Source organism: Megalobrama amblycephala, linkage group LG3 (assembly GCF_018812025.1).
Source record: "Megalobrama amblycephala isolate DHTTF-2021 linkage group LG3, ASM1881202v1, whole genome shotgun sequence".
Lineage (NCBI taxonomy): Eukaryota > Metazoa > Chordata > Actinopteri > Cypriniformes > Xenocyprididae > Megalobrama > Megalobrama amblycephala.
In genome coordinates this window covers 38813447-38821634 of record NC_063046.1, presented here as the reverse complement: position 1 = coordinate 38821634, position 8188 = coordinate 38813447, and positions in this window count along the sequence as shown.

Genomic DNA, 8188 nt, shown 5'->3' with positions numbered 1-8188 from the left:
GTTTACAAAGACTTCAGTAGTTACTAGAGAGTTATCATGTTTCTCACTTTAGAATACTGATCCAAATAATTAGTAATTCCTTCTTAAGTATTTAGTAATACTTCAGTCATTACTAGTGGGTTACCAAGGCCTTTACTCTAGAATTAATTATACATTATGCATTATTCATGTTAATTATGAACATGTATATAGTATTTCTTAGTAGTTCTCTGGGAGGAATGAAAAACAGTAGTTACTGAGTAGTTAATAGTGAACTATCACCTACAATTGAGCACTATTACTTACTAATTCATTCATCAGAGTTTATTGTTAGTTAATAGTAGTTACTAGAGTGTTAATACTGCATTATTCATTTGTTCCTGTGGAGTTATTCATTAATGAAGGATCAGTATTCTAAAGTGTTACCTATAAATGCTGTGGCAAATTCGCATTCTTTATCCAGTGTGTCTCCTCGTGTTTTGTCAGTTTACAGTGCAAACAGTATTGTTTATAGTCTTAAGGTTGGGTCGAGGTTCGGTATTCTGTTTTATCAAAAGCTGCCAACCTTTAGTTTGTTTTCTGCTGTTTTTGAAACGATCTACTTTTTAGCTGTTACTAATTTATTTAAGAAATATGTTCATTATTCAAACTATGAAACAGGATGTACTCGTTTACATTTAGGCATGTATGTAACACTTTATAATAACATTCATTAATAAATCATAAACAAACATTATATAACACTTAACAGATCATTAGTTAATATATATTCACATACCTAGAAATAGATAATATGCTTGTTAATGTTTACTAAAGAACTTACTAAACATTACCTAAAGATTAACAGATCGTTATTTAATGTAAATTGAAATGCCTACAAATGTCAGTAAATTCTCAGTTCATATGATCATGCATTTTTTTTAATCTACAAATGATTTCAATAGAAATTATGCAAACATTAAAAACTTATTTGTTAATGTACTTTTGAATGCTAACACATTTTAATACACTTCAGTTCATATATTTACCTAATGCTTTTTTTTTTTTTTACATTTACAAATGTGAAAAAAAAAAATATATATCTTAAGTAATTTTAAGCACTTCACAATATTTTCATATTAACATTCATAACCACAGTCTGTAAAGGTGACATATTTGGTCTTTGTTTGTTTTGTAGACTTCTACTATTTACACATTAACAAATCATTAATTAATGATTTGTTATAACCAACCCTAAACTTACCCATACCAAACCTGTCCCTAACCTTAATCGCATCATACCTCAATGCAAGCAAATGTGCTGTGCATTAACAAAAGCTATTAATCATTGTATAACATCTGTTAAAATCATTTGTAGATTTTCTGACATTTGTAAGCATTTTTATTTACATGAAATAATGATCTGTTAAACATTAGTTAATAAGTTAATTACTAAACATTAACAAGCACATTATCTCATGTTTCTAGTTATATGAACCTATATATTAACTAATGATCTGTTAAGCATTACATAATAATTTTTTAATGATTTATTATTGAAAATTATTATAAAGTGTTACCCCTAATTCTGGCACATATAAATTGTCAATACGTTTGTTTTATCTTATTTTTATTTTTTCATGCACATGGTTTATTTCAAACAAGGTTGTAAAGCAGCAAACTACAAAACATCCCCCCAAATATATTTTCTTGGATTAAAAACGTAAGTCTGCATTAATTTGTCAAGACATTTTATGATTATAAATACAAACCACCATCTTATATTCTTATCTAAATAAGTTTATCCAAACATGTGATTGTACTCACCATGAAAAGTTTGGTCTTATTGTGACTCACTTTTGGTTGCACTGTGCTTTTTGTGTAGTGTTTGTCTTTCTTACAAGACTTTGTACTGTATGACTGTAAACATTAAGCTTGTTACGAGTGCCACCCATGTAGTTCTCTCCATCGGCCACCGCAGGTCACCCTACACTGAGTTTTGAATCCCGGACTCCATTTTTCACAATCTTCATACCTGGCTTGATTGCACATCACCAGGAGCCTGTACCATGATGGTAGTTGAACAAACTCAGGGTTATAGGATTAGTTTTGATTTGACAAAACCAAACCACTCCAATCCGGCTTTGCTGGTACCATGACGCTGATCATCAACTTTCTCTGTCAACTCAGGCTTTGATCCTGAGTTTGTGAAGTGAGTGCACATGAATGCGTGACATCAGTGGCAAACAGCCAATCACATGCCTTACAACAGAGAGTAACTCTGATTCACTTCTCGCGAGAGAGCCAGCGCGATTCAAAACTCTTTTACTGAAGATTAAGAGATTGAAGAAAATGAAGAATTTAAACTCATTTACACTGAATAAAATAAAATAAATGATCTTGCTCTATCAGTGCAAGTGAAACTTGTGAAGTTAGTTTATTTAGTTGATAATATAGCGTAATTATCCAAGTAATTGTCATTAAAGCCAGACAATTTCATTAAGTTTTTTTTTTTTTTTACTATATAGTGACCTTTAATTTGGAGAAAGAGAAACTGGGGGAGTGACTTCATTGCGTTGGATGATCTCTAATCCAGAACATAACCTGCCCTGGAGCAGGTTAGCTGTAGAGCGCAAGTTACTATGGTGATGAACACCGCTAAAAGCCAAGTCACTTTCATGGTACCTAAAACCCAGGATTGGAGCAAACTAATCTGAAACTTACCTGGCTAGCCAGCTAATCCACTTAATAGTATAGGCCCCTGGTAGCCATCTCACAGACTATTTATAGTCCCACGAGTGAACAGTTCAGTGCGAAGCATTGTAGTGCCACGGCCTGCAATTCTGAGCATTTTCCCCCTTGTTTGTCTGATCTGTTACTGACTTCGTTTGGATTGCCATCTGCCCTTGACCCTGTGCTTTGTATTAGAGTTTATTGTGTTTGTCTGCTGCCTGCTTCGACTCCTGCCTGTTATGACCATGTTTACATCTCTGCCTATATTGTTGTTGTTTACCTGGCTGTATACTTTTATTAGATTTTATAAAATGTATACTGTGAAAAAATATTCTGTATACGACAAAATGATTTGTTAACTTCGGTCCAACAGACCTTACAGTCTAACTCAGAATTCCTGAAGGGTTCATTATAAAATTCAGTGTTTCAGAGGATGCAAAGATGGAGAACAAGCTTTTGGGGGTTTGAGAACCAGAACCAAAGCTGAGCAATAAAGCTTTAGGAGATGAGGAAAAATACAAAGATTGTCAGATTCACTCAGTATTACTTGATCTAATTCACTACTATAGTGGTGGAGCCAAGATGTTTTCAAATAAAGGGAACAATGAGTTTGACTATAAAGTACTGGACTGTTTTAGTGCCTGCAACACAACTGAATACAATTACATTTGTACTTAATCTTAATTAAGATACAATTAAACAGTGGTGGAAAGAGTGCTGAAAATTTGTACTCAAGTACAACTACTGTTACATTGATGAAATAATACTCAATTACAAGTAAAAACACTGGTGCATTATTTTTGTTTTAAAATCTGGGCTGCCATTCACAAATATTATAAACCTTGGAGGACTAATTATATTTTTAAATATATCTCTGGTTGTGTTCATCTGAAAGAGTCATATACACCTAGGATGGGATAGTTTTCATTTTGGGGGAATTATCCTTTTAATGTGGCAATCATTTCTTCTGCAAATTGTAAAGGTCTTTATGAATCAAAGGTTAATAAGTAATATTTATTGAATATTGCCACTAACACCTTTTCGCTTAGCTGTTTATAAAGGAAAAGCAAATTTGGTTTTGATTCTCCTGATACTGATTTTTATTTGTGTGTGGTTGAGTGGACTTTTTATGTTTTTAAAGTATTTTTGCTTAGTTTTTAATTTCTGAAAATGATTACACACAAAATTCAGTTCAAAAACTGTTGCTGTTTGTTTTAACACAAGTCAGTTATAATCGAGTATTTAGACAGACCATAATGAGATTTCATTAGCCTTTGTGTTTTCATGTTTCTTTTGTAGTTTCAAGGGAGTCTCCAGCAGAAGATCCAGATGAGATCATCATATTCCTGAGAGGAAAGACCAGGGGCCTGTACCATGAAGCTGGATTATCAGGCTAGCCAGGTAAGTTTCAGATTAGTTTGCGCCAATACTGGGTTTTAGGTACCATGAAAGTGACTTGACTTTTACCGGTGTTCATCACCATGGTAACTTACGCTCCACGGCTAACCTGCTCCGGGGCAGGTTATGTTCTGGATTAGAGTTTCAATTTCTCAAACTGATTTCAATTTCCCAAACTGAGAAATTCTTAATTTCTCAAATTCTATTTTTCAAACTGAAACTGGACCAATCAGATGTGAGCAAAGTGACACTGACACACCCAACACAAAGTCACTCCCCAGTTTCTCTTCCTCCAAATTAAAGGTCACCATATAGTAAAAACAAATATTTAATGATGAAATTGTCTGGTTTTAATGATAATTACTTAGAATTATTTAATGATTTATAAATGATTTGTATAATTATATGATCTATATTTTTATTAATCCATTACACACACGCAAGTTTAGTTTAACAGTTGTTATTAAGTATTTAGTTTCAATTAATATTAATATATACAGATCATATGTAATATAAATAAGGTGTAAAATACTCTTTAAATATGACTACATGTGACCTTGTATGTTTAAGTCTCTATCGCTATATATTATCAACTATATAAACTACCATCACAACTTTCACTTGCACTGATAGAGAAAGATCATTTCTTTTATTTGTCCTCTTTCATGGACAAGTATTTTCTTTAGTGTAAATGCGTTTAAATTCTTCATTTTCAGCAAAAGAGTTTTGAATCGCGCTGGCTCTCTCGCGAGAAGTGAATCACAGTTTATTTCTGTTGTAAGGCATGTGATTGGCTGTTCGCCACTGATATCACGGATTCATGTGCACGCGCTCCACAAACTCAGGATCAAAGCCTGAGTTGACAGAGAAAGTTTATGATCAGCATCATGGTACCAACAAAGCTGGAGTGGAGTGGTTTGGTTTTGTTAACTCGAAACTAATCCTATAACCCTGAGTTTGTTCATCTACCATCATGGTACAGGCCCCTGATCAGGCTGGTTCTGCTGGGAAAAACTGGATCTGGGAAAAGTACCACTGGAAACACCATCATGGACAGAAACCTGTTCAAATGCTCAAAGCAGTGGAGATCAGAAACCAGTGAGAAGAACAACAGAAAGATGTCAATGATCGACACACCTCAGTAAAGAGGGTCATAATAACTGAAATACTGACACAACATTCACTTCTCCTGGACCGCACGCTTTAATCATTGTGATTACAGTAGGTTCACTGAGGAGGAGAAAAACACAATGAAAGAAGTGTTTGAGAACAGATGGAAAACTGCAGATTCACTTTACCCACAAAAATCACTGAGAGAAAGAAAATAAAACCATCGAGCAGATCTTCAGTCCCTCATACAGAGCTGAGAAACTGATTCTTCTGCAACAAGAAGTCTGCCAGTTTCCACAGATCTTAGAGAGACTGAGAGAGAGAAATATAATGTTGATAAAGCAGAGAAACACATTAAGAGGAAACTGGATGAGAAATGGAGTCAGGAGCACAAGAAGATAATGAAAACAATCATTCTGAAAACTAAACAACTGGGATAAAAATATCTAGAATATATTATCATATATAAAGTCTGAAATGTGAAGTCGGACGTTTGTGTCTGTAAAACTACAAACAGTGTTAATAAAAATGTCCATATATCTGCCACTGTAAAAACTGTGATCATTTTAACTGTATATTTTGTTACGTCCCAAGCTTAAAGTTTGTCTAGGGAAAGGGAGTAACAGTGAAAATAAAATAAATGAGAAATAGGCTTATTGTAGCCTGAGTTTTGTCATTTAGTCATTGTTGCTGTCATCTACATGCTGAAACGCTCTGATGCCAAACGAGTCTGTTTTTATTGCCTAGATCCAGGTCACCTGATATCTGACTGCAAAGCGTGGAAACGGAAGTTTGCTGCTGAAAAATCCAAGAGTGTAGCTTTTGCTCAAGCTGGTTCTGTCTCTGACCACTCATTTCCACAGCTCCAGAATTCTGGTTACCAACCTTTCCTCTTAACTGGCTCTGTGTCTCTTTCAGCTGACTTACCTGGCCGACCTGTATCCATCCTGCGAGATACTGGGGCAGCTCAGTCCTTTATTCAGTCCTCAGTCCTGACACCTTACCTTTCTCACCCAAACGTACTCTGGTGCAGATGTTCTAGTTCGAGGGATTGAACTAGGCTGTGTTAAAGTACCGTTACATACTGTCTGCACAAGCTCGAAAGTGGGATGATGTTGTGAACCTCATGGATTTATTTATGAACCCTGTGTCAGATGTTTCGGAGTGCACACTGTTCATTAAACCTGAATTGTTTTCCTCTGTTGAAAATGCTAGCTCTTGTAATGACTGAGACAAATCAGACACAATTATTTGTTAGTTCACCAATAGTTTTAAGCTCACTCTGGGATCCGACTGTCCCCATCCCCCGAGAAGTTCTCAGTTACAAGTTTTATTGCACCAATAAATGCAGCATGGAGAGCAGAGAAGAGACACACAAAAATGTGCATTTTTCCTGCATTATCCACACATAACACAGACTCTCTTGCATTAATGTATAGACAGACTGTTCTATAAATGAACAGACACAATCCCAGGAAATGAAATATTATCCATTATTACTGTTGCTGTATTACAATCATTGTATTCACGTATGTATGTGTATGTTTTATGATACATTTAAGTTAACTTCAATCATGCCTATGTTTAGTGTCTATGCGTTCGTATCGGGAAGATTTAAATGCTTGTGTATGCGGTATGTCCATACCTGCGCAACACATAAGTATTACAAGAATCTTTAATAGTTCTTCTTCAAGAACTCATAATCTTCCTTGTTCATAAAAGCCCCGACAAGGGGGTGTGTGGTCACCCGGAAATACAACGACCTCATTGGCTGCATCAACCTTAAGAGGTTGGAATTTGACCAGAGGTTAAAAGCTAGAGAACAATGCCACTCCCTCTCTTTTCCTTGCCTCGTGGAGAACTGAACAGAACCCTCTTGGCCAAAGGCCGCTTCAGGCCAAGGCCTGTTAGGCCAAGGCCTATAAACCAGCCATGTGCTCGACATCCAACATAGAAAAGACTGGAAACAACCTCAGACGAATTCCTCAAGATCTCTCCTCAACCTGCAGATCCAACGCTCCTCAGCCTAAAGGCATCGTGCAAATATCGTACATTTTAACACTAAACAGCGATTTAGTATTGATTTGTAAGACTTACCTTTGCTATTGCTGAAGAAAATGATTCCTTTCCAGATTGTCTTTGACTTTCCTATAGCTCTAATAACAGCATCTCTTCCGGTTCAACTCTATCATTACTCATTCTGACCCACATATGTGTGTGACCCTTTGTGTATGTTATGTTACGTGTTTGTTTGTTAGTTTAGCTATGTGTTTGTGAGTTAGTTAATAAAGATTGTGCACAATACATGTTTGGTTCTGACTCCGTCTGCTAATAAACTGCCTCTTAAGTGATTCAGATCCCGATTTAGATATGGTACAATAAGAATGTTATTTTTCCATAACCTGGAAATGAACACATTTTAGAATTAATAAACAATCAACACTGAGTGTTCACTGGACAAACAGGTTAATTGACTGTAATATTAATCTTAATGTAGCTACATCCAGTTAATCCAATTAACGGATTTACATATTCATAATTAATCATAATTAATAATCATAATGAGTTATGAATAATTATTACTATTTCCCCTTTGAACCGGCCACAACATCCATAGAAGCTGGAAAGGAGAGGTTAACTGCTGCACAAAAGGCTGATCCATCTTTGTCATTCTGTCTAGATGCTGCTGTCAATCTGGAAAAAGCCCCCTGGTGGTCCAGTTACTTACTATTGGGATGATGGCATACTCATGAGACGTTGGCAACCGCAAGTGAATGGTGATGTGTTAGCGGTGCATCAGCTTGTTCTGCCTTCTGTTTACCACCCTCAGGTGCTGAAGTTGGCGCATGAGCACCCCCTGTCTGGTCACCTTGGCATCACTAAAACATAAGCGCATCTTAAAGTTTGTCTAGGGAAAGGGATTAACAGTGAAAAGAAGATAAATGGGATGTTGGGGTGAGTGAGTGAGTGTGCCCGTCCCCTGCCCTGC